The sequence below is a fragment of the Lactuca serriola genome, chromosome 4 (genome assembly GCF_051521515.1).
Source record: "Lactuca serriola cultivar US96UC23 chromosome 4, Lser_US96UC23_V15, whole genome shotgun sequence".
NCBI classification, from domain to species: domain Eukaryota; kingdom Viridiplantae; phylum Streptophyta; class Magnoliopsida; order Asterales; family Asteraceae; genus Lactuca; species Lactuca serriola.
In genome coordinates, this window is record NC_136411.1 from 80,049,778 (window position 1) to 80,068,623 (window position 18,846).

Consider the following 18,846-nt stretch of genomic DNA (forward strand, 5'->3'; position numbering starts at 1 on the left):
CATGGATTATATAGACAGAGTTTCAGATATTCATTTGATAATAGTAATGGTTCTATTAATGTTTATTTGAATGGTGTTTTCTATTTCAATGCATTACATTGTAATGGAATATATGAATCTGTGTTGGTTGTAGATAACTTAGGAAATGATGTGTTGAATAATGATTCGCCTGATAGTTTAGACAAAGCATGCTTGTGGCATTGTCGCCTTGTCCATGTCAAAAAGAAACGCATAGCCCAACTCTAAAAGGATGGAGTGTTGGAGTCATTCAACCTTAGGGACGATGACATGTGCGAGTCTTGTTTGCTTGGGAAGATGACCAAGTCACCCTTTACTGGCACTTGTGAAAGGGGTGAGGGTTTATTGGATCTTATACACATGGATGTGTGTGGGCCCTTTAGATCCACCACAAGGGATGCTTGCCGATTCTATGTGACTTTTACAGATGATTATAGCAGATATGGATATATCTACTTAATCAAGCATAAGTCAAACACCTTTGAAAAGTTCAAAGAGTTTAAGAATGAAGTGGAGAATCAGCTGGACAGGAAAATCAAGATGCTTCGATCTGATCAAGGAGGAGAGTACCTAAGTCTTAAGTTTCACGACTATCTAAAGGAATGCGGAATTGTTTCGCAATTGACGCCTCCTAGAACACCGCAATTGAATGGTGTGGATGAGAGACGTAATCGGACCTTGTTGGACATGGTTCGTTCTATGATGATTTGGGCTTCATTACCATAGCTTTTCGGGGGTATGCCTTAGAGACTGCCGCCCATATCCTTAACCTAGTTCCCACCAAAAAGGTTGCCAAAACACCTCACGAGATGTGGACAGGGAAAGCTCCCTCGTTGGAACATATCAAGGTTTGGGGTTGCGAGGCTTTCGTAAGATGAGAGGCTCACGACAAGCTCGAACATCGTAGTGAGAAGTGTCATTTCATCAGCTATCTACAGAAGTCTTTTGGCTATCTCTTCTATAGACCGAGTGACAATGTTGTCTTCGTTGCAAGAAGAAGGGTTTTCCGAGAAAGAGAACTCATAAGCCAAGAGGAAAGTGGGAGGAAAATTGATCTTGAAGAGATTCAAGAGCAGAGCGATGAAGGAACTGATGGGTTTTATACAAACAATCCTATGTGTGCATGCAACCCTAATTGGATCTATGTTCTCACTATTCGACATACAACTTTATGAACACAAAAAGAAACCTGGGATACTCCTATGATTTTCAAAATCCATAAAGGAGAATAGAATACATACCTTTTGTTGTTATATAGCAATAACAACTAGTTCCTTGAATTTCCTTAGCTCTTGAAAGCAAGTACCACAAGTGTAGTACCTCTAATGGCTCACAAACACACTTTGGGTGATAGGATGAATATGAAAGAGAGGAAGGGAGGAAAGAGGCTCTAAAATTCGACCCTAATAGGGTTTCTCCAAGGTTTGGCCGAATTTAGTGCCTTAGGGTGCTATTTATACTTAAGGCTAACTAGGGTTTCAAGGTGGAAACCTTAATCCCATAGCTTAGGGCCTAAGCAAGTCCATGAACTCCTTTCCTTAAGCCCTTGGACGAAAACTCCTAGATCCTTCTAGGATTTTTGTTCAAGCCTTAATAAAGGTGATCAAAAAGCCAAAGTCTCAACTATCAAATAATTACAAAACAGCCCCTGTACTTTTAATTAATTCATTTAATCCCGAAATTAATTCCTAATTAATTTCTGATTAAATACTAATTAATAATGTGATTCCAAATTAATATATTATTCATATAATATATTAAAAAATAATATTTATACCCCAATTTATTATTCTTAACAATAAACCATCCTGTCTCCTCAACAATCATCATGTCTAGTCACCAGTGTGAAGGCAACCCAAAAGGACCATGCTCACAATCAGGTCAAGTACATACCAAAATAGTTATGGACTTAGACACTAATCCAACACTCTCCCACTTGGATAAGTCTAATAACTATTTTGCGTATGACTTCAGAACCTGATCAGCAATCGTAGCTTTCAAAAGCCGTTATCAACTCTGATCGTATCAGAAGCTTGTCATTTAGATAAGGGATCATATATTCCTCCATTCTTGATATCGCATAGATGTGAGACATGGATTGAAATCATTATCTCAGTCTATGTGTTATTTCCCGATTTCCGATTTATGACGATTGACAACAGACTACAATTGAACACAACAAATTAGTCCCGGCTTGGCAAAGCGCTTAGGGTGTCATCAGTAAATCATCGAGGGGCCACAGATATCGCTTTTATCCCATTTTGGGAAAAAGGAAGGAATAAACTTCAACTCAATGCTTACTTGTACTCACTCATCGAATCATACATAACAATAAGTTTTATAACACCAAGTTACTGGTGCGTTTACTTATCATCAATGTGCAACCGACCAGCAAATAACAACTCACACGTCTCGGTTTCAAGAATATACAATATTATCGACTTACAATCACTTGTGATAAAATCCATGAAGTGATTTTTGTGAGCGTGGGTTTAATCCAATACTCTAATCTTATCAAAGCAATCATGAACTCTGCAACAAACTTGTTCTATGTCTAAACTCTTTAGACAATCTATAGACAGATTCATGACAGTCTTCCTTCATACCTACTCCCAACATATCACCGACTGTGGAGGTTCGAATAACCCAGTTATTCTAGAAGTCAAAACATGCAAAGAGAAACATAATGATAATACTTAATCCTATATGACCTCAAACTTGTGAGTATAAATAAAACACCTTTATTTAATCACCATATTGATTACTCATTATTCATTGTTTAATGTTTCAGATAATCAGCTTTACAACTCGAATTATAATCACAATTGTCCCATGCTCCAAGCATGCACACTTTGGTTTCCTATGGTCCATACTTTGTGAAATAGATCAATTGAAAAACTTTTCCAATGAAAATCATTTCACAATACCCAATCCTTATAATTAGTGTAAGAATACTAAATTCTTGCCACTTTTAGAATATGTCAAACTCTAATATTTTATGCAATGATCCTTTTGTGAAGTCACGGAACAAAAGTCACAAACACTCGGCCAATGAAATCACAAGGTACTCTATCAAAAATTGTTACAAAACAATTCTATAGATGTGATGTCTCTCACTCAAAGTATATTCCTTTGAACATCATTTTTGCATAAAATTTTCTAATCTAGACATAAATTCTTAATTTCCAACTCCCAATTATGGAAAAATTTCCATATTTGCCATATGACAACTCATTCTAAATAGAATCTTATCTATTCATAATAATGTCGATATGGTCCATCCAATACTATACTTCCAACTACTCACAAGCGACCAATCCTCGGCAAACTTTGGATCGTCCTTTGATAGTTGTTTAATTATTTTAGTCAAAACCGATTCTAGTGCCTTTTCCCTCTTAATGCCCTTGGCATTTGGAAAATTTTTAGAACGGTCAAATATTATAGCATATGCAATTGTTCCTATACTTGAAGTGTATGGGACATGATGCATAACATCTCTCATAAAGACATGATACTTTATCAGTCTTCTGCCATAATATTTTATTTTATGTGTCATGTTCTCACAATTCGAACTATGAAGAGGGATGCCATAATCATAATTAAATTTTGAGAATGCAGTATGTATCCTTGACTAAATTTATTAACATTCCACAATCTAAGCCTTTAGATTTGAAATGAAGCATAATATTCTCTCCCTTAATTATAGCAAAACAACTTTTCATACCTTACGACTTTGCAAAGTATAACTCTTGGTTTCTATAATCAATATTTCTAACTTGCAATACTTACCATAATAATCATGCTCCCGCTAACATGATGATTATTTCCTTATTGACATAACACTTATGCTCCCACTAGCTTTGACATGTATTCAAAAAATAATTGAACTTCTAGAAAACAATGCTTATTGAATTCCTTAAGTTCATATTTCTAATACCAGATGCTTTGAAAATCCTTTATCTAAGCTTCTTAAACTCATACACCTTTTCTTAGAAAGCTTACAAGTGTGTCTAAACAAATTCAGAACTTATGTTACTAAGTCCCAAATGTTCAGACTAATTGTCAAATATCACAATTCGAACTATGAAGAGGGATGTCGTAATCATAATCGAATTTGAGAATACAATTTACACAACTGATATCTCCTTAAAATATCTCTTAGTGAAAGCATTTCCTCACAATCATTTTCATAAAGGAGGGAAACCGTATGACACTTAGATTTTATGATGTATGCATTCCTATCCATGTAAATTTGTCATAACAACAATCATAAGACAATGTTTGTGACAAATCCATCTCATATGGACAGAACTTGTTCAATCTCAATTTCCTGCCTCATGACAGCACGAGTGCCCACCATTGCTTCCAAGTTGTTAAGTAGCTCACCCTTACTTATCAATGTACTTTCCATTGATCAAGGTGCTTGCCTTTATGCGTTCAAATGAGAACTTATAGAACTCACACACATAGTTAATTCAAATGGAATGGCACAGAAACTAGATTATGTTAGTCACGATACGTTATAAACCTCAAGTCGTGCGCTAGTGATGATCAACTAGGTTTATTCTTGAATTTGTTCTTGAAACTTTTCAAGACATTTAAGACTCCCACTGACTCCTTGACATATAAGGTTCTCTTGTCAAGAAACTTTTCTTGATAAACAAATATTCAAGAGTTAGTGTAGATTTTATCAAGACAAAACACTTCACAAAATTGGTCCTAGTTGGTCTTTGTCTTATCCAAGACATCACAACCTACCAATTTCAAATGTGCAATAATAATAATACTTTTCCAAATTCCACATTTGATGAGTGTTATAAACCTACTTAAGACTTTTCACTCAAGTCGCAATCTTGACTCTAAGACTTGATATTTGAACGAATTATGATTAACTCCTTGATTTAACCATTTCTACAATTCTCTATTCCTCTTCATAGACATACATATGTACTAAGACTCATTTAGTGGACCAATTGAGAAATAGTTCTTAATCATTAAGATTTATCATAAAACACAATAAAAGGTACTATCCCTTCTTCTTAGAATAGAGAAACTTTTATCTTTCTGCCTAATTGATTCTTCTTATTTGTTCTGCAATTGATTGAAACTCTTTCAATCAGCTCAAAATTATACTTAATCTTATAAGTGTAACCATATTCACTAAACTTTAGTAAATCATGACGAATATCTTTGTCACTCTTGTGGTAGACTTGATCAACGTACCACCTAGTGTACTCGATCTCCTAGTCCTTCAATTGACACTTTGTCAAAGAATTAGTCTAAATTTCCCAAATGTGAAAATTTTCATTCATCATACAATACACGTTGCATGATTCCAAGTTTCTATCCACTTGAAACTTGGGTGATGAGAAACTCTCACTATTTGGTAAACTCTCGACACTTCCACAAATAACCTAATTAAGAATCCAATCCATTATTGCTAATAATAGAAACCTTCAAACATCAATTTTTCAAATACTCCATTGCAAGGATAAATAAATAAGATAAAATCAAATTTTATTTTATTGCGGAAAAATTTATCCTTACAATGCAATTCAATTGAAAAACTATATTATTACATACTTTTTAGCAATCGATTCTAACTCCAAGTAGTAGCTTAAGAATCTAATCTTCAAGCAATGCGATCGAAATCCATTTCTTCACGGTTAGATTCAGCTCACTTCTTCCCTTAAGCTTCCTATCTTTTTCTCGATCCTACAAAACATCAAAATGTAATCTTATCACATCATGTATTAAGAATCTAGAATAAGAACTTAAAAGAGTTAGTTAATGGATTTTACCTGAAGTAGAGTCATACGTCTTGACTCTCCCATCTCTTAGATTTCTCAGGTAAATAGGGCAGATTCGTCTCCAATGCCCTTCTTTTGGCAATAAAAGCAAATGGACTCTTTTGGAATGGCACATGGAACTATCTAAGAGTTTACCTTTTCTGGATTTCCAATGTCACCATTTTCAATGTCCATTGTAGTTTGGGAGTTTGATTCACCAGACAAATTTGCTTGACCAGCACGCCAAATCATTGCCGATTCAGCAGCTATAAGCAAATAGGTGAGATCAATGAGGGTCACGTCATGATCCATCATATAGTACTCTCTAAAGAACTCACTATATGATTCAAGAAGCGACTGAAGAGCCTAATCAATAGCCAACTCACCTGAAATCTCAACACCCAACATCCTTAACCTATCAATGTGTGACTTCACCTCTAAGACGTGTGCACACACAAGTTTCCCATCTTCGTGTTTACTTGCCAAAAGGGATTGAGTGATCTTGAACTTTTCAAGCCTTTGTACTTGGGGGTTAGGGAGAATAATTGGAGGAGGTGGAGGAAGTGAAGCATGATCTCGTGTTCCTCGATCGAATCGTGGAATATCATATTCATGTGGAAAGCTTGTTCCACGGGATTTGGGAAGACCATAGTTGTCATACTTTGACATCTACAAAACCGGAGAAAAAATTCAACTTAGTTGATTGATTAAGTCCTTAATAAATCACCCAAATGAGATATTAAGGCTAGGACCCAACACAATATTCCACAACTTGGGAGAGGGATGCCGTAACCCAAATTGCAGAACATTTGAAGGCAAGTGAATGAAGATTCACAAATTTTCCACCATGAAAAACGAAAAAGAGATTTGGTTTTAAATGTATTGAAAAATTCCTAGATCCTTTGAGATTCATTGAAATTTTCAATGGCATGTTTAAATCTCGATATGCCCCTCGATTTGTGACTGGGATGCCGAGGATCACAAAACAGGGTGTGAATAACCATGCAAACTACATGGTGCCCCCCAATGTTACAGTCACCTATTCGATGTGCCGTTAACCACACACGCTCCACCGAACTATGACAAACATTGAGTCTCCCTTTGCTACCTTTGCTTAGAACCATTTAGTATGTCGGTTAACCACACATGCTCCACTAACGTCTTCGCAAGGGCACAAAGTGTAATTTCATGGAACTGCATCAATTCACTTTTGCCTAAATTAACTAAGATTGGGAATTTTGTAAAAACATTTAGTTACTTTATACTTCATTATACTTTTAATGGAAAGGGTTTGCCCTATCCTACCCGTTCGGCTAATGACCCTCCACTAATCAAGGAAGCGGTGGGTGAGAGTGGACACCCATTAAACGACCATTTTATAGGCCATAACCTTATACCCCCTTATAGATCAGCTTTGTGAATGAGGCCTACTAACAGTAAGACTAGCAGTTTAAGTTATACATATATAATATTATACTTTTAATGTTATATATAGTATAAGGGTGTATTTTACGCTTTTAAAATACAAGGTGGTTTAATTTAATAAATTACACTTTTAATTTGATTAAATATAAACCATATGATTATGGATTTATTAACTCTCTTTTATTAACTTAACAAAACCATAAGGGTGTAATTTGAACTTTTCAAAACTAGGGGTATTAGAATTTAAACTTTAAAAATTAAACCTTTTAATCAAACAATTTAAATTCCAAAACTTGAGGGCAAGTTTTGAAACTTTTCAAAACAAATTAGGTTTTAATTTTATTCAAAATTTTTGAAAATCCAACCCTTAAATTTTAAAATTTTAAATATTAAAACATTGATTTAATAATTATCCAAAATTAAACAATTAATTTTAATTATTAAATCTTGTAGGATTATCAATTAATTTAATCTAATCCCATATCCCCCAAGATTTGAAAATTTATGGAATGAGATAATTCATAAGATCTTTAATTATCTATTTAAGGAATCAAGGATAATAACAAGATATGGCATTATCCAAACCCCTAAAATTTAGGGATCCTATCTAGGGGAGAAATCAATTTTCGAAATTCTAGGGTTAGACAACCCTAAAATCGAAATCTTGGGGCCAAAGGAAAAAGTTTAGGAAACCCTACCAAAAATTTCGAAAGTTAGGGTTTAGAAACCCTAATTTCGAAAATCAAGCCTCCATGGTTTATTAGCCATAAACCCTCATTGTCATATTCATACATTTGTATCAAATCTAATTGAAAACAAAAACCAATGGCTCTGATACCACTAATGGATTTTATACAAACAATCCTATGTGTGCATGCAACCCTAATTGGATCTATGTTCTCACTATTAGACATACAACTTTATAAACACAAAAAGAAACCTGGGATACTCCTATGATTTCCAAAATCCACAAAGGAGAATAGAATACATACCTTTTGTTGTTATATAGCAATAACAACTAGTTCCTTGAATTTCCTTAGCTCTTGAAAGAAAGTACCATAAGTGTAGTACCTCTAATGGCTCACAAACACACTTTAGGTGAGAGGATGAATATGAGAGAGAGGAAGGGAGGCAAGAGGCTCTATAATTCGACACTAATAGGGTTTATCCAAGGGTTGGCTGAATTTAGTGCCTTAGCTAGGGTTTCATTTTTACTTAAGGCTAACTAGGTTTCAAGGTGGAAACCTTAATCCTTTAGCTTAGGGCCTAAGCAAGTCCATGAACTCCTTTCCTTAAGCCCTTGGACGAAAACTTCTAGATCCTTCTAGGATTTTTGTTCAAGCCTTAATAAAGGTGATCAAATAGCCCAAAGTTTCAACTATCAAATAATTACAAAACAACCCCTATACTTTTAATTAATTCCTTTAATCCCGAAATTAATTCCTAATTAATTTCTGATTAAATAATAATTAATAATATGATTCCAAATTAATATATTATTCATATAATATATTAAAAAATAATATTTATACCCCAATTTATTAGTCTTAACAATAAACCATCCTCTATCCTCAATAATCATCCTGTCTAGTCACTAGTGTGAAGGCAACCCAAAAGGACCATGCTCACAATCGGGTCAAGTACATACCAAAATAGTTATGGACTTAGACATTAATCCAACAGGAACTTCTAACACTGGCACTCAACCCGAGGAGGAAACTCATGTTGAACAAATTGACGAGTCCTTACTTCTTAGACGTTCCAGTAGGGTTAGTGTTCAACCCCAGTTTTCTGGTTTTCATATTACGACTGAAGGGGATACATTTATTAATGATGAAACACTAATAAAATTGGATGAACCTAGCAGCTACAAGGAAGACTTGGCAAGCTCGGAGTCTGCTAAATGGAAAGAGGCAATGGACAGCGAGATTCAGTCCACGTATGACAACCAAGTTTGAAATTTTGTTGATAATGTCTCGGGTCGTAAGACAGTCGGGTGCAAGTGGATCTTCAAGAAAAAGACGGACATGGATGGGAATATGCACACTTATAAAGTGCGATTGGTTGCAAAGGGCTTTACTCAAACTCCTGGAGTTGACTATGATGAGACCTTCTCACCAATTGCGAAGATAAAGTCTATTAGGGTAATGCTCGCAATAGCTGCGTTTCATGACTATGAAATATGGCAGATGGACATCAAAACTGCTTTTCTCAATGGGAAGTTGGCTGAGGATGTTTACATGAATCAGCCAGAGGGTTTTGTCGATGCGAAGCATCCCAATAGAGTGTGCAAGCTTGAGAAATCTATTTATGGATTGAAGCAAGCGTCTCGCAGATAGAATCTTTGTTTCGACGAGAAGGTCAAAGAGTTTGTTTTTCTGCGAACCGAAGATGAGTCATGTGTATATGTCAAAGCCAGTGGGAGTATAGTGAGCTTCCTTGTATTGTATGTCGATGACATAATACTCATAGGAAACTACATCCCAACCTTGCAGGAAGTCAAGTCCTGGCTTGGGAAATGTTTCGCTATTAAGGACCTCGGAGAAGCTGCATATATTCTGGGAATAAGGATAGTAAGTAAAAGGAGTAAGAGACTGATAGGACTTAGTCAGGATACATACTTGGATAAGGTACTAAAGCGTTTTAGTATGGAAAATTCCAAGAAAGGGGAGTTACCAATCCAAAGCAATACCAAGCTGGGTAAGACTCAGAGCCCGAGTACAAAGGCTGAGATAGCTAAGATGAGTCGAGTACCTTACACTTTCGCAGTTGGCTCAATAATGTATGTTATGACTTGTACTCACCCTGATGTGGCCTTTTCTTTGAGCATGGTCAGCAGATATCAGGGAAATCCTGGTAGAGCTCATTGGCCTGCAGTTAAGAGCATTCTTAAGTACCTTCGGAGGACCAAGGAATGGTTTCTAATCCTCGGTGGGAGTGATGACTTAAGGGTATGAGGGTACAGTGACGCTAGTTTTCAGACGGATCAGGATAATTACCGTTCACAGTCAGGTTGGGTCTTTACCCTTAATGGAGGAGCAGTGACATGAAAAAGTTCCAAGCAGGAGATTGTGGCTGATTCAACGTGTGGATCAGAGTACATTGCAGCGAATGAAGCGTCAAAGGAGGCAATATGGTTGAAAAACTTCATTGAAGACCTTGGAGTTGTGCCATCCATAAAGGAGCCCATGGAGATTTTCTGTGATAATGAAAGAGCGGTTGCCATAACCAAGGAACAAAGGGATCACGGTAGATCCAGGCATATCGATAGAAAATACCATTTCATTAGACATCGGGTAGAAGAGGGACTCTTCATAGTGAAAAGAGTATCGTCAGAAGATAACCCAGTAGATCCCCTTACAAAGGGACTAAGCAGGGTTAAGCACTTGCAGCACGCTAGGAGCATTAGGCTAAAGGACGATATGAGTTTAGATTAGATAGATAGGAAAAGTGTAATAGATAATTTGTACTTGACATTTGATATAAATAAAGGTGTTTTATTTAAAGTTACTATCTTGTGTTGGTTATTTATCTATTGTTTCAGTTTTGAATGTTTTGACTTCCTAAATAATAAGATTATTCAAACGGTCCACAGTCGCTCATATGTTGGAAGTAGATATGAAAGAAGACTGTTATGAATTTGTTTGTAGATTGTCTAAAAGGTTTTAGACATATCAATGGTTTGCTGCAAAGTTCATGAGTGCTTATGAATTGTGATTTGAGCATTGGAATAAACCCGCGTTTGCTGGTATCACTTCATGGAATTTTACCTCGAGTGATCGCAATGCGATAATATCTTATAGTCTTAAAACATTGCTGGTTGGTTATGCATTGATGATGTGTAAACACATTAGTAACTTGATGTTATAAAACACATTATTGTGCGTGATTTAATTAGTAAATAGTAAAATCATATGAGTCAAAGTTAATCTGTTCCTTTTATTCTAAGAGGATAAATGTGATATCTTGGCCACTCGATGATTTGGTTTGACTTATGTGTCGGGCCCGGTCAGAGCAAGGTTCATGTGTTCAACTAAGTTCTATGTCAAACAAATCAGAGATGGAGGAAAAAATGTTGGACAATAAGTATGTTCCATGTGATTTTCAGTATGATATCTAAAACACAGGACTATATGATCCCTTATCTAAAAAACAAGTTACTGATCAGAGTTGACAACGGCGTATAAGAGTTATGATTGCTAATCGGATCCTGAAGTCATATGTCAGATATAGTTACTAGACTTATCCAAGTGGGAGACTGTTGGATTAGTGTCTAAGCCCGTAACTATATTTGGTATGTACTTGACCCGGTTGTGCATGGTCCTTTTAGGTTGCCTTCACCAAAGCAACTTGACAAGGTAATTTTATGAGAGAGATAGAGAGAAGGGATATTATGATTTATTAATATATTATAAGAATACTATATTAAAGGAGAAATCATATTATTTAATTATATTATTTAATTAATATTGGTCATAAGTTAATTAGGAATTAATTTGGTGACTAAAAGAGATTAATTAAATAAAGGGGCTTAAACTGTCAAATGTCTGATAGTTTGATTTAGGGTTGAGAAGCCTGATGGATCAAAGGGGGAATGAAATTATGATGGGGATCCATCAAAATTTCGTCCATATGCCCTATTCCATAAGGTTCCAAGGGATGCTTGGTGGTTAAGTTGTCCATTAGGGTTTTGGCGGAAACCCTAGCAGCCTACGGTATAAATAGAGACCCCTATATGCAATTTTCGACCACTTGATCCCAAGAGAAAACCTAGGACCAATTTAGCATTCTCTGTCCTCTCTCATAATTGCCTTCTTGCTTGTGTGGTGTTTGTAAGCCACTAGAGGAGTTACACTTATGACTCTAATCTCCAAGAGGATGAAGATTCAAGATATTTGAAAAGGTAAATATCTAGATCTGGTATAACTTGATATTTTTGAAATATGTATGCTAGATAGGGTTTGTAAGTATTGGATACAATTTCATGTACAAATAGAGAAACCTAGATCCAATCTTTCGGGTTTTTCATGAGCACATAGGATGTTCTTTTGTATAAAACCCGTCAGTTAGATGCGTAGGGCTTCTCGCCACCTTTCCATAGGTATAAATTTAATCGAAAATAGATCTAGAATGAAGGAGTTATGACACTTTGAAGATATTGACATTTATGGCCCCTTAATGGAAAAGTTGACAAGGAAGCCATGCATGCATTTTGCGACACGCGTGGGTACGCCCAGCGTAAGCTGGGTTATGCCCAGCGTAGTGGAGCAGGTGAGCGCGGGTTTTTAAGGCATACGCCCAACGTACAAGGAGTACGCCCAACGTACGCTAAAAGCCTTTAAACCCCAATTTTGGGTTGAGCCACTATATAAAGAACATTAAGGCTCCAACCCTAGCCCCTTATCAGCCTCCCCAACTTCAAAGAAACCCTAGAACGCCCCAACCCTTCATTTTGTGAGATTGTGACCTTGGGAAGCTTAGTTTGGTGGTTTAAAGCTTGGAAGAGAAAAGAAGAAGAGCGGCAAGGAGGAACTTTGGATGCCAGGGCTTATAGATCTGAGATAACATCATCTTCTGGAACACTTTGAAGGTATAAAGCTCACAACTTTACTTATGGGTGCTTAGATCTAGTATGGTTTAGTTTTTGGTCCAAAGGTGAAAGCTTTGTGGCTTAAATCCGATTTCCAAACCAAGGGTTGCCTCCCTTGGTGCTAAATGACTCCCTAGAACAGAAAGTTGATATCTTGAAGGTCCAAATGAGTTCATGCATGAGTTAAGACCTTTTTCCATGGAAAAAGATTATGGTTTTTGGAGATGGAGCTTATGTGAGTCATGGAAGCCATAAAGTAAGCAACTTTATGGTTTAAGACATGGATTAAGACTTGGATCTAAGTTTGTAGCTTCTGAATTGGAGTATTAATCACTTAATAGAGAAAGGACTTAACAGGCTATTACGCTGAGCGTACATGCCGGTACGCCCAACGTACTCGTCATCAAGCCTGTACGCTAAGCGTACATTGGAGTACGCCCCATGTAACGCCACCAGATGGGCCTTGAGCATTTGGGCCTCGGTGTGGGCTGTGCTTTGGACTTTGGGTCTTTGGGCCTTAGTGGGCCATGATGATTCAGTGAATATGGGCCAAGTATAGGAGTTGGGCTTGGGGTAAGGCCTAATAAAGGGATTCGGGCCCAATATAGCAAATTGGGCCATTAGTGGGCCTTTAGTGGGCCATTAGTAGACTTAGAAAAAATTAAAGGGTTTGGGCCTTAGTTATGACCCACACCATAGCAGGGGTAAAATAGTCATTTTACCCATAGAAGGATCCTTATTGTGATTAAGTAATTTAATTGGTCATGATAGCCGGGGAGCAGCCAGAACAGCAGCCAGGGATTCTTTGCTCAGGATTTCAGCAGTCAGTTCTTCAAGGTGAGTTTCCTTCCGGTAGGAACGGGTCTACGGCCACAATGCTGACCCGTTTAGTTAGCAGTAGTTCCAGACTGCGGTCCGATGCAGTGTGTTCAGTATGCTTGATGTCTTTGTGATTCAGGCATGTCTATGTGTTATGAGTTCCGGACTATGGTCCGATGCAGCATGCAGTATATGTGTTTATGTTATATGTTATGATTATTCTATGCTATGTTCAGTTAGTTCCGGACTTCGGTCCAATGCAGAGGGCAAGGCCCTGGTTAGTTCCAGACTTTGGTCCGATGCAGAGGGCAAGGCCCTGGTTAGTTCTAGACTTTGGTCCGATGCAGAGGGCAAGGCCCTAGTTAGTTCCAGACTTTGGTCTGAAGCAGAGGGCAAGGCCCTAGTCAGTTCCGGACTTCGGTCTGATGCAGTGGGCAAGGACCAGTATGTGATTTATATGTTATTGTATGGTATAAGGTAGTTTGGGGGAGCTTACTAAGCTTCATGCTTACAGTTTTCAGTTTTGGTTTCAGGTACTTCCGGTAGCGGAAGGCAGAGCTTGGTGTGATCGCATGGCAGACACCATAGTTAGTCAGTCTGGGATGTTTACTCTGATAATAAGGACATGTTTTGAATTAATACTTTTAATTTATGTTACGACTTATGATATGGTTTTATAAATAAGGTTTTAGTAATGTTTTCAAAAGAAATTTTGGCTTGTATTTTTGGGATGTTACAAGTTGGTATCAGAGCCTTGGTTTGAGGGATTCGAACATACTTTCGAGTGTGTCTGAACTCAATACGATTCTTAATCTATTAAGTCACCAAGTTGGCCCAAAAAGCATAAGATTTCCATTTTACCCTTTTGACCAAAAATGCATCTTCTCATACATTCTTTCTCTTGAACTTACTCATCTAACCTCTCCTAAGTGACTTAAACTTATCTTTGCCATTTTCATGAAGTCACAACTTCATATTCTCGTCTTTTTCTCATAATTGACCATTTTGTGATTTTGATCAATATTTAATTAAAAGTCAATTATCTAAATTTCAAGTTCTTATACGACTCTTCTAGTTGAACCTGTTTTTTTTAAACGAGCTGGTTTTTACGATTTTTACTGGTCCGACTTGATCCGACTCAACACGTCACAATTATTGTTGACTTTCCGTTATTATCAACTTCACTTAATTAGGAAACCATGTTATCTTGTATTCTAGATTCGTTATTGTCTATGGCTGCATTTTCAAAACATCTAATAGTGGGATGAATTTACTTGTGCAACTATCTTCTGTTTCTATGTGTTCTTTTGTATACATCTACTATTTATTTTGAACTTTTTATAAACATGTTTCTATTTGAAACCTTTGTATAAGTTGTGTTATCATATTTTCCTTGAACAATTAAATGTCTTTAATATTGACTTGTCCTATGCTGCAAAAAAATAAAAACATAAATAAAGATTAGTGTTTTTACTCTTTCACTCTTTGATGTTAGAGCTAATCTAAAAGCGATAGAAATTGTATCATTTTATGAAAATGTTGGAGCTAACCTAACAAACATTTTTTGCAACAAAAAATTGTGTTTGACACATCACAGTTAGCTGATAAGCTAGCTTATTTTTCGAGCTTTTTTAAGTTGTCATGTTTAAGGAAAAAAATAGCTTAAAAGCTAGTTTTTTTTAAAAAAAGCTAGTTAAAGTAGATTTTCATGAGCTTTTTAAAAAAATTCCAAATATACCTTTAATTAATTATAAAAATCAGAATTTTTTAAATGTCCTTATATTTTAACTAGCTTATCAGCTAATCGTTAGCTTTTCAGCTAGTGTAATAATAGATTAATAGATACACACATACACACACACACACACACACACACATATATATATATATATATATATATATATATATATATATATATATATATATACAGAGAGAGAGAGAGAGAGTGTGAGTGTGTGAGTGTGTGTGTTTGAATTGTTTCAACTCTACAACCAAACCATTATAAATAACTACAGTAACTGCCATTATGTCCGAATAACTAATAAATATAATTACAGAAATAACTATTGTGTCCAAATAACTAATGCATATAATTACCAAAATAACCCTAATTCTAGCCTACATTTCAACAATTGAGAGCTCAACAAAAAGCAAAGACCAAAACCATCATCAACATGAAACTAAGAAAATTCATAACATACAGTAACACCGAGGCCCATTGGAAAAATCGACCAAGAAACATTTAAACAACTAAAATCATCATAAGTTATTATCAGGGGTAGTATAGTAAATTAGCAAGCTAATTAGTTAACTATTTGTTAGAGGTTTAGTTAACAGTATGTTAGTGCATATATATAGAGTTTTTAGTTCATTTGCAAATACAGTTAGATGAATACAATTTCTCTTTAATCACTCGTTTGATTTCTCTCGTAATATGGTATTAGAGCGAACTGAGCTTCCGATCAATTTTTTGATCAGTAATCCGTGATTCATTTTTACTGATTTACTTTTCTGATTGCATTTCTTTCGATTCAGCATCTCTGATTGTATTCCTTTCAATTCATCATCTTTTCATTTGTTTTTCGTTTTTCATTCAACATGGCGAATACGAATAACAATCAAACATCAAATTCAAGTTCTTCTAGAATCAATATTTCTCTGATTGATGACAGAATGCATCCTTATTACCCACATCATTCTGATAGTCCCGGCTTTGTCAATTGTTGCTGGTGACAATTATCGCTTGTGGAGTCCATCAATGCAGATCGCTCTATCTTTGAAGAACAAAACAGGATTTATCGATGGTACACTTTCTAAACGTAATTTTTCTGATCAATCCAATTATAATGCAACAATAAACTCATTATTTCCTTGATCCTAAGTTCTTTATCAAAAGAAATTTATGCAAGCCCCCAAAATACTGTCAAGAACACAAATAGAGACAGGCCTTACTGCACACATTGCAAATTTCAAGGTCACACTATTGACAAATGTTAGAAGCTCCATGGATACCCTCGTGGTTACAAACCAAAGAACATATCCAGTCATGTTATTGATGTGAATACAAATGAGGATCTAAATGTTCAGATGTCCACCATCAACAATGATTTGGAAAATATGTTTGAAGGTTTTCTCAAGAACAATGCCAACAAGTTACGTCTTCCTTTGTAAATCACATGATTACTGTTACTCCTAATGACAAACCTACAACAGGTAAATGTTATTCTCTTTCTTTAAATTTCGGACAAAAATCACACAAGTGGATTATCGATTCTGGGGCAACTCGACATGTATGTCATGAAATTGCTATGGTCATGAATTAACGAAGAGTGCACCATGATATTATCAAATTTCCAAACAAAATCACTCTTCCTGTGAATTTCATTAGGGACATAAAAATTGATTATTTATTTGTTCTCAAAGATGTTTTATATGTCCCATATTTTGACCAGAGTTTGATCGCTGTTAGTGATTACTAAAGATCAAAGACTTATGATTCAGTTTATATGTCATCGGTTTATATGTTATATGCGGTTTTGAGTTGCATGATAGTAATTGTTAGACAATAGTAGGATAGCCTGTTTAGGTTATGCCTGAGTCTATGAGCTTATGTCGCATGCTAGTGCAGATTCTTGTTATGTGAATATGATTGCTTGATTATGTTATGGTTAGAATTTCCTTTGTCTGAATGTTGCTTACTCTGTGCTTTGTGGGATTCTGAGTGATGGGAGTTAGCTATTAGGTGAATACGTTAAGTCACATGTAATCAGGATTGAATAATCTCAGAGTATTAGATTTGACCCCATTGCATAGCTCTCGTTTGAGTCTTAATCGTTGTAGGGATGAGTCCCTTACTAAAACGATTATCCAAGCCTCGTTACATGTGATGGTATTCAGGTGATGGCTAGTTGGCATTACGAGGAGACCTTCAGCAGCTGAGGACTGGTTTGGGGTCGGAGATTTCCCTAGGGTAAGCCTACGATGAATTTAGTACTAGGAGCAATAGTAGTAGTGAAAGTGACTTGGTGGAGTCGAGGTAACTCTTGAGGAAAGTATGGATAGATGTGGAAGGTAGTATGAGCCCGTACTAATGAAAGCAGAGGATCCGTACTCGATTTAAGAGGGGCCAAGGCAAAACTAAGGAACTTGTAGAGTATGTGTGTGATTCCCCAGCAGTGATGTATATTCTGATAGTTATAGTGATATGTATTTTAATGGTTGTTATGGCATGTTTTCAGTATGGTGACGCTGCGAGAGTTACCAATTGGCAGTTCAGGTGCTAGGGTGGGATCTGGCTCAGGCTCTAGAGCTGGGCATTTTGTTGAATGGATAAGAGAGTTTATGCCATCGGAAATTATGCGCAACATCATTGATCCTACTCCTGTGGTATTCGGTTCGGTCAAGGAGGCCATTATGGAGTTTTTGGACAGTGGTCTTGAGGCCTTTCGGGCCGAGATTGTAGCACAGCAGGTGGGGGCTCATCTGGAGCCCGAAGTTTGTGGACCTCGGGGACCCTTCTGGAAGAGGAAGAGGGCTTTCGATCTAGCTCGGCTAGCTGGACAATTAGACGTTGCCATAGCTGGTGCCAGAGACCTGCGGGGTCGAAATCGTTACATAAGAAAGGAGGGAATGCGGGATGACGTGTGCAACAAGTCTAAGTGCGGAAGATGCGGATGGAAGGGTCATAGGCGCCAAGAATGCACAATAGAAGTAGATTTATGCCATCGTTGCCATCATCCTGGTCATGTCAGGGCGAATTTCCCCGCTCAGCAGTTGGAGCAGTTTCGGTACCATCGCAGGCTATGGAAGGAAGGATAATTAGAGGGTTCTTCAGGGTAGGTTACATGTATGAATCTTTCTCTCTCTATCAGCTAATGCAATGATCCTATTGTTATGGTATTGCATCGATATTAGTAAGCATATGTATTGGAGTATTATATTACCTGCTTATGATTGAGTTATATGCCATCTGCATACCTTGGATTTTAGAATGATAGTTGAGGACGTCCCTGTAGAGCAGGTTACTTCGGATGCAGTAACTATAGCAAGTATGAGTGAGACTCGGTAATGTCTCGCTATATTTGAGAAGGTGACATTTGGGTATAGATCGGTTATATCCTCAGCAGTGGTAAGCTTGAGTTCCCAGTGTAGTAACCAGAGGACGATATGATAGTAGTTCGAAGATGTTCCCCCTTAAGCGCAGGT